Source organism: Leptopilina boulardi, unplaced genomic scaffold (genome assembly GCF_019393585.1).
Source record: "Leptopilina boulardi isolate dan_hultmark-lab unplaced genomic scaffold, ZJU_Lbou_2.1 LbouV2_273, whole genome shotgun sequence".
In the NCBI taxonomy this organism is placed as follows: domain Eukaryota; kingdom Metazoa; phylum Arthropoda; class Insecta; order Hymenoptera; family Figitidae; genus Leptopilina; species Leptopilina boulardi.
Genome location: NW_026137833.1, coordinates 2,362,547 through 2,381,601, shown reverse-complemented (window position 1 = coordinate 2,381,601; position 19,055 = coordinate 2,362,547). Strand labels below are relative to the sequence as shown.

General features: G+C 26.6%; 1 protein-coding gene, 1 long non-coding RNA gene and 1 other non-coding gene across 4 annotated transcripts in view; 2 read left to right on the top strand and 1 right to left on the bottom strand.

Moving 5' to 3' along the window:
* Positions 1–19,055, top strand: part of LOC127281624 (sestrin homolog) — a 322,721-nt gene that overhangs the window by 202,226 nt on the left and 101,440 nt on the right. The window lies entirely within an intron of this gene.
* Positions 63–711, bottom strand: LOC127281628 (uncharacterized). Its single transcript, XR_007843067.1, has 2 exons — positions 649–711; positions 63–211 (listed from the first exon to the last, which is right to left on the bottom strand). It is a non-coding gene; the product is annotated as an uncharacterized LOC127281628 (long non-coding RNA).
* On the top strand, positions 6,935–7,007 carry Trnak-uuu (transfer RNA lysine (anticodon UUU)). Its single transcript has one exon. It is a non-coding gene; the product is annotated as a tRNA-Lys (tRNA).

Sequence of the window (19,055 nt, the reverse complement as noted above, 5' to 3'; positions counted from 1 at the left end):
TTTCTAAAGTAATATTAAGTAACATTAAATGAAAATTGTAGTCTTAATAATGTGAAAAATGATACAATTTGAATAAATTTATATTTTTTTAAACAAGAAGTATTGTTGCGATTGCGAATATGAGGTAAAGCTTTTTCGACATACATATTATTGCTTTTCATTATGCGTGTATACTGAAAAACGAAAATCCTCTTCAAACGAAAAATGAAACCTATAAAACAATGAAAATAGAAAACATTCATTTACATTAAAACATTTTTAAATGAAATAATTTTTCTTCATATAAGAATTATTTTTCATCTTCCATTGAAAACAAATCTTCTGAAATTACTATTTATGTTCTTTGTTAAAACTGTTTTTTAATACATAATTTGGAAATAATTATAAATAAACAAATTCTTGAAATAAAAGTCCAGAACGGTTGTGTTGTGTCCATAATTATTTATAATTCGTTAGTAAAAATTGTTAATTTCTATTTTTAAAGATGGTAAAAGAATTTTACATAAATATTTAATTACTGACTGGAATTGTTTTTAACATTTACAAAAATGGTAATTAAAGATTTTTACCTATAAATTGTACTTAAATAAGGACACGATACAAACATTCTGGGCCTTTTCATTTCCATATTATATATTTTAAAATTACCTTTCAGTGTAAAATAATTCTCCTTTAAATAAAACCAGACTCGAATCGTTTTATTCCGTTAATATATATAATATATATAATATATGTATATATAAATTTATTCAAATTGTATCATTTTTTTCATTATTAAGATTACAATTTTCATTTATTGTTACTTAATATTACTTTAGAAATATATATACTTTTTATATTTGAAATTAATGAAAAAATAAAAATCGATTTTTTCGGAAATAAGGATCCTTTTAACTGTTCAGGTCACATATACGAATTTTTTCACTTATAAGCTAATTTATTTATATCCTTGTATAACAAATTACATTTAAAAAAATTATGAAAACTGCTTGATTCGTTGTATCTAACCTTGAGGAGTGTATAATAAAAAGGACTAATGCTTTCAGTGACGTTTCACAACTTATCTCTAATAGGGTAAAAAAAATTTCTTCTAAAATAGGTAGAATTGAAATTTTCTCCTATTTCCAGTGTTAAAATGACACCTTTGGGCTAAAGTTTGTTGCAGGTTATTTTAACACTGAATTCAGTGTGAAAATAACACTCACTTTTCTCTGTGCAATGGTCACAAATAATTTTTTAAATTTTAATTCTTTATACTTACAGTTTTTCTTACAAGCAAATTTGAATTTCGCGCTACGTTAATTTTCCAACTATCCGACAGATGGCAGTCTATCCCAGATATCACGTAAGCTTGCAGCAACCTTGCGGGAAGATTGCCGCGAAATATTGCCAACCTTGCACTGCAAACTGGCCGCAAGCTTACTGGAAAGCTTTAAATAATGTCCCATCTGACCCAAGCTTGCATGGTAAGCTTACTAAAAGATTGCAGTATAAGGTTACTTTAATTTTCCGGTAGAAAAATTCTGCAAAATAATAATTCGAAGAAATAAAAATTCGGCACAAAAATAATTATGACAAATGAAATTCCACAAAATGAAAATTCTAACTAATAATTTTTAGAATATATATAATCATGCGTTCCATATATTGGTGACAAAATAGAAAGGCTAAGCGATAAAAATTATAATAAATAATAATTAAACATTTTATACATATGTACGTGACTTGAACTCTGATATTGAGAATATAAACCATATAAAGTTGTGCAATTATTTAATGTATATCGTCACAAAAAATGTGAAATTTGTTTACCGCGAACCAAAATCTTAAGATAGCGGAATATAGAAAAATTGTCAATGTGTCAATCGGCAATTTTTATTTGTCGAGAGATTTGCCATTCCCCTTAAATGAACATATACTTACAATGTTTTCGCGCTTATTATTATACACTTTGGATAAGGTCGAATTGATAATGACAATATAATTGTGACGAAATGCTTGTGATGTCAGTAATATAGTATATGTATACTTCAGACATATATTCGCAACTAACATTGACGTGTTTGCAATTTTATCTTCTTTTTTTTAAACAAGAAAAAACGCCCAACTGATCAATTTCATTTAGAACGTATATATATATATGGGGCACAATTTCTCAAATATGACTTTTCAAGAGAAAAGGGACTTTATGGTAAAAAAATTTTAGGTTATGTTTAATGATAGTTTCACCAAAATTTTACTATTTTATATTTATTATTATTTATGATTATTATAAATAACAATTTATAAGTCCTAATTTTGATAAACAGTAAACAATATTTAGACATACACGTGTAGAATTTGTTCCCTTACGCGATAAACCAATTTAATTCAGATAAAAAGTGACATTATAAAAGATAACACAAATAATTTATAATAAAAAAAAAGAATATTTTTTTGTTTTTAATTTTTGGGTCGATACGATTCAGATCTAGAAATAAAATATGAAAATATTTTTTAAGCACCTGTATCATATTTTTTTGAAATGATGAAACTGTAATCAATATATTACTAATATATATATATATATATATATTAGTAATATATTGATTGCAGTTTCATCATTTTAAAAATGTAGATATGACCGGCTGTTGCATACTTAAAAAAAAATATTAAATTTCTATTTTTGAAACCAATTTTGATTGCCTTCTTTGTTCCTATCTACAATTTTAGCGATCTAATAATGAACGCTTGACACATTGGAAACTTTTGGCATGAATCCAGGTATTTTAGGACCAGGGATTTCCTGAGAGAATTCTACTAAAGTGTGTTTGAAGACATAACTCTTTGTTCTCGTTTCATTTCATATATATATATGAATAATCAATATTTTTTTTTAAGTAGATCTTTTATCTCAAATAATTACATTGCATAAATATTTCTTCTCGAGAATTTAAAAAATGTTTTTTTAAACAAATATAATATTTTTATTTGTTCGAATTTTTATTTGTCGGAATTTTTATTTAACATAATAGGCATTTTAAAGAATTTTTATATTGGGTAGAATTTCAATGCATAGAATTTTCTTTCAGATGAATTTTCATTTGTTCGAATTATTATTTGATATATAATTTTCATATAACCGATTTTTCATACTACAGAATTTTTATACTTAACCGAAAAATCATTTAACAAAAATTTCTAATAGATAGAATTTTCATTTATCCGAAATTGCAAATGGCCCAACAAACAATCGACAGAAAGATTTTGGCGCGATTTTTAAAATTAACCAATCAAAAATTATTCATAAAATTATGATTGATTGATTTTAAAAATCGCGCCAAAATCGATTGTTGTTTCGGTCATTTGCAATTTTGGACAAATGAAAATTCTATCAATTAGAAATTCTGTTAAATGATTTTTCGGTTAAGTATAAAAATTCTGTAGTATGAAAAATCGGTTATATGAAAATTATATCAAATAATAATTTATTTATTTATTTATTTATTTATTTGATATATAAACGGGCAAAAACCAATCTGCCCAATCGTACAAAGTACTAAGCTAACATGCAAATTATAACAAAAATTAGTTGACCGCATTAACATTGTTATTATCGTCAGTAAAAATCAGATTGCGTAAATCTCTTATAAATGAGTTGAGCGAAACTCCAAAAAAATGTAGTTCGTTGTTATATTGATTTGCCTCGCGACCCAGTCTATGAATCACCGAATTTCTCAGGTAGTTAGTTCTTGCAAACGGTAAATTAAATAATGGTGCATTTCTAATTGAGCGTTGAGGGACATAAAAACCAAATAAATATAAAAGATCAGGGCATTTAATAGATCCGTTGATTATTTTAAACAAAAAAAGGAGATCAGAATAAAGAAATCTCTGAGATAGAGATGGTATTTTAAAAAATGTCCTGAGTTCAGTATAGTCATGACTATAGTAGTCGAAAGGCACACCAGCTCGCCACGCTAAAAAACGCAAAAACCTATTTTGAATTCTTTCAATATCTGTTATCAGAAAGTCTTGATGCGGTCGCCACAGCACAGATGCAAATTCGATGATAGGTCTAACGAGTACAAAAAATAGTAATTTCATGGCGAAAACATTTTTAAAATGCGAAGCATTTCTCATGACAAAGCCCAGAACTTTGGTAGCCTTTCTGATCGTGTAGGCAATATGGACATTAAATGAAAAAGAACAGTCAAGCATTACCCCAAGGTCACGTATTTCATTTACTCTTGAGAGATTGTCCAAACCAATTTTGTAATCATAAACAGTACAGTTCGTGGATCTAGAGAAAGATATGACACTGCACTTTTTTATATTAAACAATAACTTATTTTCAACTGACCAAGAATGCAGACGATTAAGATCAGATTGAAGATCCAGACTGTCCTGTTCATTGAGGATAGATTTATATATTTTTAGATCGTCAGCAAATAAAAGAAAGAAAGAAAATTTGAATACATTTTTAATGTTATTAATAAAAAGTATAAAAAATAAAGGACCTAGATGTGAGCCCTGGGGAACACCTGATGTTGCAATGAAAGTGTTGGAAAGGTTGTTATCGATCCGTACCGCTAGTTCACGACCACCAAGGTAACTACTAATCCATAATAATAAATTGTGAGAAAAACCAAATGTTTCGAGCCTAGTCAAGAGAATACCATGGTCAACCTTATCGAACGCTTTAGCAAAGTCTGTATAGATAGCAAATAAATGAAAATTCTATCCAATAAAAATGCTTTAAAATGCCTATTATGTTAAATAAAAATTCGAGCAAATAATATAATAATGAAGTTAATAAATATAAATTTTAGGTAGTTAATATAAATACTAAAAATTGATGTATTTGTCCCAATAATAATTAAATTATATCAATTAAAATTTTTTGCATTTTTTAAAAAACACAAAAGATAAAAAAAATCGTTTAACGTTTCGAGTTCGGTACTTTGTATATATATCAACTTATATATAAAATATAAATTTTATCTACATTGTACATTTACCTTTGCTCTTCCTTAGAATTTATTTTCACACAGAATATTAAATTGCGACGTGCAATTTTTTATTGTTTATTATCATTTTCGCAGAATTTTTTATACTTTGTGTTTTTTTTTTTTTAATCAAAAACTCTATCATTTTAAAAAGGACCTCACGTTCTACTTTTATAACGTTTCCAAGAAAAAATGTATACTATTTATTTAAAAATAATCTTCAAAGTATAAAAATAAAAAATATCTAATGAAATTTTTTTAAAAATAATATTGAGAATAATTTATACTTAATAAAAAAAAAAAAAAAAAAATTGATTGATCAAAAATAGTATTGATTAAAACTATACTCAGTACTTAATTGAAACAAGATTATCGACAATTTGACCCTTGTCTATAAGATTCTCAGATGACGTGATCAATTACAATCGTTTCAAGGTTCTTAGTATATAATATATATCATTGAAATATAAAGTGTTCCAAGATATAATAATTCGAATTAAGACTACCAATAAAAGCGTCTTCTATTTTTAAATTCCAAAAAAATATGTTTATTAGTAATTAATGTATTGATTTTGTTTCATATTAATTATTATTAATTGATCATTTTCATCTAATGTTTTAAATTAATTATTATTATTATTATTATTATTATTATAATGTAAAATTAATATTGATTCAAATTAAAATAATTCAGAAAAAACTTGACAGATTATAGAGTAGGAGTGAATTATTTGATGATCATTAAGATAATTGTTTGTTCTTAATTTTTAATTATAAACTAATTTGTAAATCAAATTAATTGTAATTAAATTTGATTAATTATATGATTATTAAATATAAATATTGTAGAAAAATGTTTTGAAATTTTTTCTAATTAATTTTTTTTATAATAATATTAATATTAATAATGGTAATTTTTTTTAGATATAAGATCTTTACATTTCAAAATTAATACCGATCTTCGGATTAGAATTTTTTTTTATCTAAAATCAATCTCTTGGAACGTAGTATAAAAATAATTCAAAATTTTTTATTTCAAATATTTTCACTTATTTATTTATAAAATGTTAAAGAAGTGTTTTTCATGTTCTGTTTTAAAATTAAATTACATTATACACATTAAATTCATAATCAGCGACCCCGAAAACCCCCAAGTAAACATTTTCAGCTAATTTGGCACATTTAAATTATTTTTTATAATTTTTTGAACTTTTCGACGCAATTTTGAAAAAATAAAAGTCAGGAGGAGAGGAGGAATATTTTTTTTGTTTGAAGTTTAACAATCGAGTGCACGATTTGTATACGGCTGTAGGAAAAATTGTTTTCGTTTCGAAATATTTGTAAATTTATTGAAAAATCATTAAAAAATCGCGTCATTTTGTAAATAAACATTATTTAACATTTTTTAAGCCTTTTTTGATAGCACTTTCGGAAAGAGCACACTCAAATACGTTATGGATATAGGTTTTCCGAAAAATTGAAATTTTTTTTTCTCTGTACAATATCATTCCTTGAAGTTGGACTAAAATTTCATTGCATTTGGGGCTTAATATGTTAATTGTGTATATAATAATTGAATAATAAATTAACTATTATTATCTATATTTTTTATATTAAAAACCATGCGATACAACATATCTCTCCTAAAAATTATTTTATTATTTTTAGTACTTACAATAAATAATAATTATTATTATTTAGATTATTTTATAATTAAATTATTATTAAAAAAAAAATTATCTTTTAATTTGAAAAAAAAATTTATTTTCTTTTATTTAGGAAAGGTTGTACCTTCAGAATTTTACAATAAAATTGGCTAGAGAGCTTGGAAGTCTCTTATAGTTTGACGAATAGTGGTAACAGTGGGGGGAAGGCTCTTCAGGTATTGGGGAAGGGGAACGATGATCGCTAGATTCTAGACGGACAATTACGGCAGAAATTCCATGGCCCGGATAGCTCAGTCGGTAGAGCATCAGACTTTTAATCTGAGGGTCCAGGGTTCAAGTCCCTGTTCGGGCGTAATTTTTTTTTTTAAATAACAATGTTTATTAAAAATTATTTCTTTTTTTTCCTGATATGAATAAAAAAAATTCTTTTCTTTTATTATCTATTTTAACGCTGCAGGAGAAAAAGAGCACAAAATATTTATTATTATTGTGTTTCGTTAATGTTATTTATTATTCATCATTAATATAAAACAACCTTTTTCTAAAAAATGTTTTGTTTTCTTTTTTTTTTGAATCTTCAACTGTTTTATCCCATAATTATTGTTTTTTTTGTTAATGTTATTTATTATTCATCATTAGTATAAAACAACCTTTTTCTAAAAACAGTTTTATTGTTTTCTTTTTTTTTTGAATCTTCAACTGTTTTATCCCATAATTATTGTTTTTTTGTTAATGTTATTTACTATTCATCATTAATATAAAACAACCTTTTTTTAAAAACTGCTGCTTCACTTTTTCTTGTATTCTTTTTCGTGTCCATAGCCATCTGAAACAAAAAGATATATAAATAATAATATTAATAATAAATTTTTTTTTGAGAGAGATGAGGAGGTGAAATGCTTTATGCTCTGCCTATATCTAAGGTCTGAGGACTATTGGGATCTGTCATTCGTAGACATGCCATCTGGTGTTGAAAAATGTAACTAGTTTTGGATAACTATATCGGTAACGGAATGCAATTTTCAATGGTGCACAAAACTAATTTAATTCTTGAAAATAGAAATTGAAATATTTTGCCTTACCTCTTCGGAAACCGGTTAAAGTAAAGAATAATTAATAAAGTTTCATAAAAAAAAACATTTCCATGTGATTATTTTGAAACCATCCGGTAGCTCATAAAACATGTATCTAGAAAAAATAAATGCAATTAAATTATGTCAATTAATGTTTCTAGTATAACAATAATAATAATAATAATAATAATAATAATAATAATAATAATAATAATAATAATAATAATAATAATAATAATGATAGTCGTGTCAATTTCTCTAATTATTTTTTATTGTTATAAAAAAAGTCATTTTGCTTTCATTAGTGAGATCATTAGCACTGTTATCATTCGTTATATGTGCGGCTAAATCATGAACGATCTTGTCTTCATCATTTGCTATAGGGTCATTAGCAATCTTGTCTTCTTTGGCAGAATCAGGATCAATCTTGTCTTAATTGACTGAATTATAAACTATCTTGTCTTCATTGGTTGGTTCATTAGCAACTAGAGAGAGAGAGAGAGAAAAAAAGAGAATACGTTTGAACATATAGAGTCGCGCAGGAAGTCATTTTTAATCAAACACCAATCAGCGCCGCTTTACATATAGTATGCAGAGTCAATAGAAAAAATTATTGTAAAATCTACCTTTAATATTATATCACTGCACTGAAATTTATTTAACCTAACTAGAAATTAATAACAAAAATAAAATTTTTACATTACTCAAATGTAAAAGAAAAACTGAAACTTTTCTTTTCTTGACAAAAGTTTTCTAAATTCAATACTTTCATACATAAAGTCACTAAAATGATTTTGCTGTTTTTATTTTAAAACTTTCTTTTTGTAATTTCATTTTCAATTTCGTAAATTGAAGGCCAGTAAATATTTTATGTTAATTAGAAACATATATCTTATTGAAATAGAATTAGGAGGTACATATATTATAGAGAATTTAAAAGAGACAACAACACAGCTAATTAGTATAGTTCTCAACTGTTTTAAATTTAGAGAGTCACTTCTTTTTTTTTTTTTTTTTTCTTTTTTTTAAGTGTGTCCTTGACAGAGACCTGTGATTTAGATTTCTCGCGAACGTTAACCTTGAAAGTGAATCTCTTTTCCGGATCCACGCGCAACATATATTATAATAAAATATTCCCCCCTTCTCTGAAGACACCTACTTTATTCATCCATCATTCAACTTATATATCAAAAAAAAAAAAAAAAAATTCAATTTGCTAGGTTTTTAAACTTTTTCTCTCGACTCACTATAAATCTTCTATAAATAGATAGAAGGAATAAATACTTAATATCGTTATCTTGTTAATTGTAAAATATATAAGTGACAAGTGGTGAAAGCATCGAAAGGGAAAAAATTGATTAATAAATAATTTTTAGGGTGGAGGGAGAGAATATTAAGAAAGTAATAGGGTGAGAAGAATATAGAAGGTTATATAAGAGAATTTCTTCTATTTTGGTATAAATAGTTTGTCATTTCATCTTATCGATAAGGGTGAAACTAAGATTTGATAAAGGGAGAAAATATTTTTTCTGAAGTCTTTTCAATTTTGATAGTTTCCAAAAAAAAAATAAATAAAAAATTATCAATCAATAATTTCAATTTAGTTATGTAATTGTTAGGTTCAGAATTTTAATTTTATTGACAAAATATACTCTTTAAAATATAGAAAATGAATTGATTTGAGATTTTGTGAAGATGTCTCAAACATGATGAGGAACAGCTGTTATATATGTGGGAAAATTGTTATATTTTGTTGCATTAATTATTTATAATAATACACTTTGGAAATAATTATCAAGTCATTTAACGTAGAATATATTAGAATAGGTTAAATAACAAAAACGATAACGAATTTCTGTCTCTTTTTTATTTTTACTTAATGAATATATTATAAGGAAGATATGGAGTTGACAATGACCGTTTGAACAAATAAAAAAATTATTCCTACTGAAAATTAATCTCAAAATAATTAATAAAAATTACTGATTATCTATATATATACCCGAGTCGAAATTTAAAGTCTGAGTAGGAACTACTAAGTACTAAATTTGTAGTACGTATTAGTACTTATGCAGTTCTTACTCCATGTTACCTTAAGACCTACGTAAGTTCTTTTATGATCTTACATTTTCCGATCTAGTACAACTTTAGTACTTATACAGAACATAATTAAGACCTGTTTATATACTAGTAGAGTCTACTATTTACAGGATATGCGCTTGCGCTTTGCGAGTTATTGTACTTACAAAGATGTATAACTTGACGTCACACTCGACCGGTAAAGTCGTAAAGTTCCAATATTACAATAAATTATATTAGAAATTACATAGAAATAATTCTTTTTTTAAATATTGATAAACAATTTTTGTACTACATATTTGTTTTTATTTATATTTCAGTAAAATTTTGGACTATACCGAACAAATGTGATATCATGTTAGACATTCTAATAAGTACAGTAATTTTAGTTATTTTATAAAAATTTTTAAACTTTTTATAAGCGTAAAATATGTTTATTATAAACAATAAAAGTACAAAAAGTTATGTAATTTGACATGTTAAAAAAAATTTAAATTACTTAAAAAATTAAAAGTCGGCCTAAGTATGAAATTATTTTCAAACTTGTTCTTCATTGGATAAAAGATAATTTTTCTCCAAATATATATAATTTGAATCAAGTTCATCATTTGATTGATTGATTGATTCATCAAAGATCAATTGATCTTCCTTTGAAAAGACCATTTCCGCAAACTGGTTGTCGTTGTCTGGTTTGCTTTTGTCGATGATTTTACTTTTTCCTGACACTTTTCCTTTACCTGCAGTTGGTCTAATTGATTTTTTGCTGCTACTTATTTTATTATTAATTAATTTATTAATAAAGCATTTCAGAACTTTGTGGCTAACTGCGCCGTTGGAAACTTGATTCGACCAACCTAAAAAAATAAAAAAGATAATTATATATTGCACTATGAATACTTTAATATACATTAATAATTATAATAGTATGTAAAAAATATTTTTAAAAAAAGTTGTCCTTGAAGGGGGATATTAAGTTTCCCTTTAAGTTCTAAAAGTTATTTCCCACGTGAAAAAGTTCCCGGGAATTGACCACCGGAAATTCCGATACATTTTTTTCATATAATTTAGCACAAGAACTCTGTTTTTTAACATAACTGAATTAAAATGTTTGAAAATTGAAAGAGCAAAAGTGTATTTCAAAATATTATAAGTTTCCATATTTTTACCTAATATTAATTCATGTCCAGTTTACCTTTTGTCAAATTTTTAGAGAAATTAACCAAATTTTGTAAAAATCTATAACGAAAAATTTTCTGAGAGTCAACCTTTATTATGTCACGTTATTTCTTGAAATTTTCTTCAGAGAATATAAAAACTCTAAAATTCGACAACGAGAAAGTTCTCGAGTATCAAACTAATGTGCATATTATAAATGCTATTTTGTCAAATTGTTTAACTTTATATTTTGTAAAATCAATTTATTTTTATTTTTCGCTAACGTTTTTAGGCATGTTGACTTATTTTTTAAAAATTTGCTACTAGGAATTCCCCAGATATTTATCCATTGTGCTGTTTTTTATTTGGTGAAAGATTAATGAGTACAATAATTTATTGATAAGAAGATGCAAATTCGTTAGAAAAAACACTTCATGGAATTAAAAAAATTTTATGACGTAATTCAATTAATTATATAACAATATATTGTAATTCAATTAATTATATAACAATATATTGTTATATAATTAATTGAATTACGTCTCGTTGAATTTTAAAGTTTTTATATTCTCTGAAGAAAATTTCAAGAAATAACGTGACATAATAAAGGTTGACTCTCGGAAAATTTTTCGTTATAGATTTTTACAAAATTTATTTATTATAATTATATAATTATTAATTAATTATATTATATTATTATAATTATATAACAATATATTATTATATAATTAATTGAATTTTAAAAAAAGTTGACAAAATGTAAACTGGACATGAATTAATATTAGGTAAAAATATGGAAACTTATAATATTTTGAAATACACTTTCGCTCTTTCAATTATTATAAAATAATGTAAATTTAAAAACTATTGCATTTAATTTGACGCATTTTAAATTTGGCACCATTATCTATACATGGCTGGCATTCAGGCCTGTCAATTCACAAGTTCCGAACCTAAAAGTTTTGTTTGTTTAGTTTCATAAATAGTAAAAACAAAACGATTTTAATAAATTTTTCTTAAGTGCAATGTACAAAATGTGTTTGTTCATTATAAACAATAATTTTAATTCAGTTATGTTGAAAAACAGAGTTCTTGTGCTAAATTATATGAAAAAAATGTATCGGAATTTCCAAACGGAATTTCCGCAATAAATTCCGCAAGAATTTCCGGTGGTCAATTCCCGTGAACTTTTTCACGTGGGTTTGCTTTGAGTAAAATGATAACTTTTACCATGCAAGCCCTTGTAAAGACGAATATCAATCCCTGGTCTTTCGCTTCTTTTGCCACTGGCCGAGTAATGGATGAGACTTTGGCCATATATTTCGACCAAGGTTGTTTTTACAATTTCCTTCCAATCATACCCAGTACATGTCTTTGCACTGAGTAAAATGAAATTGTATAAGTCTGCCTTGACGAAAAATCCACACAGTGGTGATATTTCCTCCTAAATTGAAAAAAACATATTAAATACAAAATCAAATGAATTAATATTAAACAGAAAAATTTGCCAACTTCAAGAAGTAAAAGTATTTATACATTATTTCAATTAAAAAATTAATTTTATTTTTTACCATGTCTGGTCCGGATTCGAAAAATTCCACTGGGATCTACAAAAAGAAAATAATTTTTAGAAAATTTATAAATACGTTGTATCAGCCAAAGATATTTACAAATACTTACTTTAAACTTGTTCTTTGAAGTGAACTTGCTCTTCTTCCTTAATTCGTAAGAATACTCCATACTAGCAAGAAAAAGTTTTAAACATTGTATGTGAGTACGCTTGACTGCAAAGAAAAGAGAATTTTTTATAAATCACAGTAACTAATCACAGTTTTCAATAACAAATATTTTATACAACTATTTTTTTATCATACTTTTCATAGGTAGAAATGACGAGATTTTTTTAACGCTTTCGGTGAAGTCTTCCATTTCAGATTCTGAAGAAGAAGTATTTGATGACTCGTCATCAGATAAATCTGGAATTTCTTCACTTCTATCACACATTTCGACAGATCTGAAACACGTAAATAAAAGTAGTTATTCAAAAGTAAATGAGGAGAAACAGTGGTAAAGATTTATTTGTTCTTTCTTACTGCGAATAAGTAGGTCTACTATTCTCATATTCTGCTGCAACTTTTATTTGATTATTTGTAGTGGATTGAATTGTTGCAGGTTGTATTATCCTAGGCCCAACTGCGAAAGATTTATCAATAAGTCCATCTGACACAGAGCGAATTGTCCCAGGTCCATTTGTCCCTGATCGGAGTGTCCCCGGTTGAATTTCCCTAGGTTCAACTGTAATAAGTCTCCCTGACTCGGGTAAAATTGTCCTAGGTCCATTTGTCCCTAGTCGGAGTGTCCCCGGTTGAATTTCCCTAGGTCCAACTGTAATAAGTCTATTAGACTTGGGCAAAATTGTCCTAGGTCCATTTCTAATAAGTCTAACCGACTCGGGGAAAATTGTCCTAGGTTCATTTTTCCGTGGTAGGAGTGTCCCTGGTTGAATTTCCCTAAGTCCAACTGTGGTACATCTTTCTGACTCTTGGCGAATTGTTTTATGTCTGTTTGTTCCTAGTTGGAGTGTCGCAGGATGTATTGTCTTAGGACCATATGTTCCAAGTCGGGATGTCCTAGGTTCATCTGTTCTAAGTCCACATTGAATAGACTTAGATTTAGGTGTCCAAGGTTGTAGTGTCCTTTGACCAACTGCCCTAGGTGACGCAATCGATACATATTCATCTTCCTCGTCTTCTTCTTCTGCTACAAGCTTTGTTTGTGTTTCCAATTCTAATTATTTTAAAAAATATTAAGTATTATCAATTCATAGAGATATATTGTTTTAAATAAAAATGTAATTATTGAATATATGTGACGCTCCACGAAACAGGGACCTAAAGCTACAAAAAATTAATTTTCAGTTTTATATGCGAATCTATAGTATTTAAGTTGCTCTTTCATATAAAAAAGTCAAAAATTGTATTTTTAATTACATTTTTTGTAATAAAGTTTTAACATAACCATGTTAATTGCGTTTCAGCATGCACGGAAAGAAAAGAATTGCTTACAGATGCTAACTGATGTTTGCTATCGGATCTATCGACATTAGTAACCACAGCTAAATTTTTTGCCATAATAATTATATAATAATTATAATAATAATAAAGTAAAAGTAAAATAAAAAAAAATAAAAATAATAAAGTAAAATAAATTATAATAAATAATTTTATACTGCAAACATATTTATTATTTAAAAACTTCATATTTTAATTTACTATTTTTTGCTGTATTATCTTAATTTTTAAAAATTTACTGTCACTGCAAACTTTTTTGACCCCACAGCAAATTTGTTCGTTGTCCCTATATTAGCTAACGTAATTTGTTGTCACAACAAATAGTTTTCTGCCACATCAAAATTTTTCTGTGTGTGTGGAATACGGAAACCATCCCCACCACCACTACTACTAGTATTCTTGTTGTATCGGTGAGCTGTAGGAACGATGTAGTGGGAACGTAGTGGGGCTGATTTTCTCTGACGCGTCTCAGCCTATCAGAACGTTCGCCTTTCCTGTAAATTATCCCTGTTTTGTCGCGGTAGGTCCCTTTTCTCATGAAGCGTCACATTATAAAATTTGTATTACCTTCGTTCAAATCATTTAATTTCTGTCGCTTTAATGGAACTGAAAATAATGACTCGCCATTTTTAATGACTTCATTTATTCGGCGAGCATTTGATTTTTTTACATTTTCCTGAAATATTTTTTGTTTATTCAACACTTTTTTTTTTTCCAACACTTCTTCAGAAAAAATTTTGTTTGATGGAGGCACAAGTTCACCTGACGTAGTCACAACTAACTTATCAAGTATTCCTTCATCCTCTGTAAAAAAAATATTTCTGATAGTCATAAAAAAATAAAAATTTTAAAGTTTTTACACCAAAAAAAATATACTGAAGAATATATAATGGAGACCTATTTTAGAATATTTTATACTTAAATTCAGTATGTAATATTCTTAAAATTAGAATATATTCTTAGTATTAAGTATATATTCTAAATGCTTAGAATATATGGGTTATTCTCCGCGTAGCGCACAACTTGCTTTTTTGAAAAGAAAAATCACAAATAATGTTCACATAATGTTTCGATTCCAATGTAAAAGGTAATTTCTGTGATTACAAACAAAAACCAATAGTTACTTTTATATTTAACATTATAATTTTTCGTGAAAAGTGGTTTTTAAGGCTGAAAACGTCAAAATTTCACCTGTCCCCACAGGATGTTTAAACAAAAAAGTTAATATTTTTTGCAATGTGCACTAATAAATACAATTACTATTGAAATTTGAGTATTGTATATTTTAGTGTAATTGAATAAAAAAACCTTTGATCAAAAAAATAATTATTTTCTTTTTTTTTGATATTTATGCTTGACTGGACTTTCGTGTGTTATTCTGCTTTTTATTATTAAACATTGAATTATTTAAATATATATATATATATATATATATATATATATATATATATATAATTTATATATATTTTTGTAAATTACAGCGGAAATTTCCGTAAATTACCAAAGTTAAAATTTTTAATTGTGATTTATGCCTAATCAAAAATTTACTAATGGCGCTGTACTGGTGCAGTACTGAAAAATACTGGCGCAGTACTGGCACCCAGTATTGGCGCCAAAGTTGGCGTAACTTTGGGATGATATTATTTTACCAGTATTGGCTACCAGAGTTGGCACCAGTATTGGTCACCACTACTGGATCAGTACTGGCCGAGTACTGGCAGTTTTGTAATTTATTGTATACGAAAAGAAAGCTTTAACTGTAACAGAGATAAGTTTCTCTCCAGGTAGGGTAAGTCCGGGGGAGTTGGCCATGCGGGAGAGATGGCCAATTCAAATATTTTATAGAATTAGCTGTTAGGTATCGCTTATTAAAGATTAGTTCGCTTTGTTTTGTGGCAAAACACAATTAAAAGAAAAAACTTCACGAAAACAATTGAAAAAGTATGTAAAAATCTGATTTGTTATTTTGACTAGTTCGGAAAAAAGTGATGCGTTTACGTTTCTCACTGGTGTTATGTTATTTTATAGAATAATTTTGAATGTCATGTTTTTTTGTAAAGTACATGACCCAAGTTTTGTCATAACTTTATATTTATTCCAAAAATTTATTTATTTAAATTTTAGTTGTGTCAATTTGTCTCCTGACATTAGGTGAGATGGCCACACTGTTTAAGTTATTGGCACCCTTGAGATTCGTGTGTTCGCTAAAAAAAACATTCATTCTGTGGCAAATGACATTTTTTATGACATATATTGCAACAAGACTCTCCAACAAAGATTTTCAAATTTAAATATGATCAAATAAAATAATCACTATTGTGTAATTAAATCTTAAAAACATTTATAAACAATCATAACACAGGTCTACAAAATAACACTTTTTTATATATATATATTCAGTGCAATGATTGTCACTTTTGGTTTCATGAAAATTGCACTGAATTTAATGATAAATGTTCGAAATATGGCCAGAAGAAGAAAAGAAGTATTAATCACTTTAAATAAAGAATTCTGATACAGCGAAAAGCCAAAGAATGATTTTAAAGTATTGGCCATCTCCCCCGTACAATCCGGGAGAGATGGCCAAACGTGTTTTTTTAAAAAATATTAATTTTAAGATTGTTTACATTTAAAAAATTTATCATTTCTATTATTATTTGTAAGTTCAATGTTCAATGTTTAATTAGCAATAAAAGTTAATACATAAATCACTATCTTCTTATTTTAACAGGCCTTTAAAAAAAACTATGGCCAACTTCCCCGGACTTACCATAATACTTTTTTGGTATACTTAGGAAAAAGTGTCTGAAATTTTTAGTAACCTAACACAAATTAAATATTAATTAAATTAGTCAACTAACTAATTAATATTTTATTACATATAATCGAAAACACAAAGAATTTTCATTCCTTCTTATAATATATATTGCAAATTATTATTTTAAAAAATCAAAAAATAAATATAAAAATATGTTTATTATAAAACCAAAGTTTTTATAATATATAAAAACAGTTCAGTAAAAATAAAAATATTTATAAAATAATTATAATGTATATAATTATGTAATTAACTATTTAATTATTTTATTATTCACTTTAATTGATTAATTATTATATCAAATATAAATAAATTAACATTGAATTCAATTCAATTTACATAAAACAAAATTAGTTTACAAATTAATTTATCACAAATATATACCCAAGTAGCACGATATATCAACCAGATGTCACGGTGATATCACCGGGGAATTTCACCGTGACATCAGGAAAATGTCAAAATGTCCGCCTTACGGTGATATCACACGGTGACATCGAGGTGATATCATGGTGACATCAAGGTGATATCACAGTCATATCACAGTGATATCATGGTGATATCATGTTGATATTTTACAGGGACTTAAAATTTTTAATAATTTAAAAAATAATAATAAATAATAAAAATAATAATAATTTTTTAAAAATTTTAAGTCCCTGTAAAATATCAACATGATATTACGGTGATATCACCATGATATCACCGTGATTTTTCTGTGATATCACCTTGATATCACCTCGATGTCACCGTAAGGCGGACATTTTGACATTTTCCTGATGTCACGGTGATATTTCCCGGTGATATCACCGTGACATCTGGTTGATATATCGTGCTACTTGGGTAATGATTTTTATAAATAATGAATACTAAATTCCTGAAATTAAGTAATTATTAAAAAAATTATCTAAATTATTTTTAAATTAACATTAAATTTTTGTTTATAATTCACTTTTGAAAAAAAATGAAGAATAACATCCAGAAACAAATTACAATAATTTTATTGACCACTGAAATAGGGTTAGTCCGGGGGAGTTGGCCATGCGGGAGAGATGGCCAATTCAAATATTTTATAGAATTTGCTGCTAGGTATCGCTTATTAAAGATTAGTTCGCTTTATTTTCTCGCAAAACACTATTAAAAGAAAAAACTTCACGAAAAATATTGAAGAAGTAAGTAAAAAACTGATTTATTATTTTGACTAGTTCTGAAAAAAAGTGATGAGTTTACTTTTCTCACTGGTGCCATGTTATTTTATAGAATAATTTTAAATTTTATTTTTTTCTGTAAAGTACATGACCCAAGCTTTGTCATAAATATATATTTATTCAAAAATTTTATTTATTTAATTATATTTTAGTTGTGTCAATTTGTCTCCTGACATTAGGAGAGATGGCCATACTGTTTAAGTTATTGGCACCCTTGAGATTCGTGTATTCGCTAAAAAAAACATTAATTCTGTTGCAAATGACATTTTTTATGATATATATTTATATATTTTAAAATTTTTTTTGGTTTATTGTATATCTGAAAACAAAAAGAAAATCTTGCAAAATGCTTTAGATTTGGTCTCAAGAAAATTTTTGTTTAAATAATTTTACCTACAGAAAAGCAAAATAAACTACATTTTAATTTTGAAAAATAAAATCAAGTTGAAAAAATTTTGATGTACAAAATACTTTAACAAAAAGATTCATCGGGTTCACTCTAGAACTTTTTGTAAACTAGTATTAATCAAAAAGAAAATCTATTTGAGCCAGTACTGGTTCAATATCGGCTCAGTATTGGTTTGCCAGTACTGGGAGGGTGATACTGCACCAGTACGGATACAATGAAAATACCAGTACTGGTTCAGTAGAGACTGCCCAACCTCGGCACCCAATATTGAACCAGTACTGCGCCAGTAGTCAACTCTGGTATAATACTGAAATTTTTGGTTGGGTGCTTTACATATTTTGATGAATTTTAGATAAAATTTCTTTAAATTACCGCATAAATTTCCATAAATTACCTCGAAAATATTTTTAAAGTTGCAGACACCAAATCGTGCGCTACGCGAAGAATCACCCATACACTAAATACTAAGAATATATACTAAGTACAAAGAATATATTACAATCTCAGGAATATTATATACTAAATTCAAATATAAAATATTTTAAAATAGGTCCCAAGTATATATTCTAAATTGCTTTTCGTTCTCT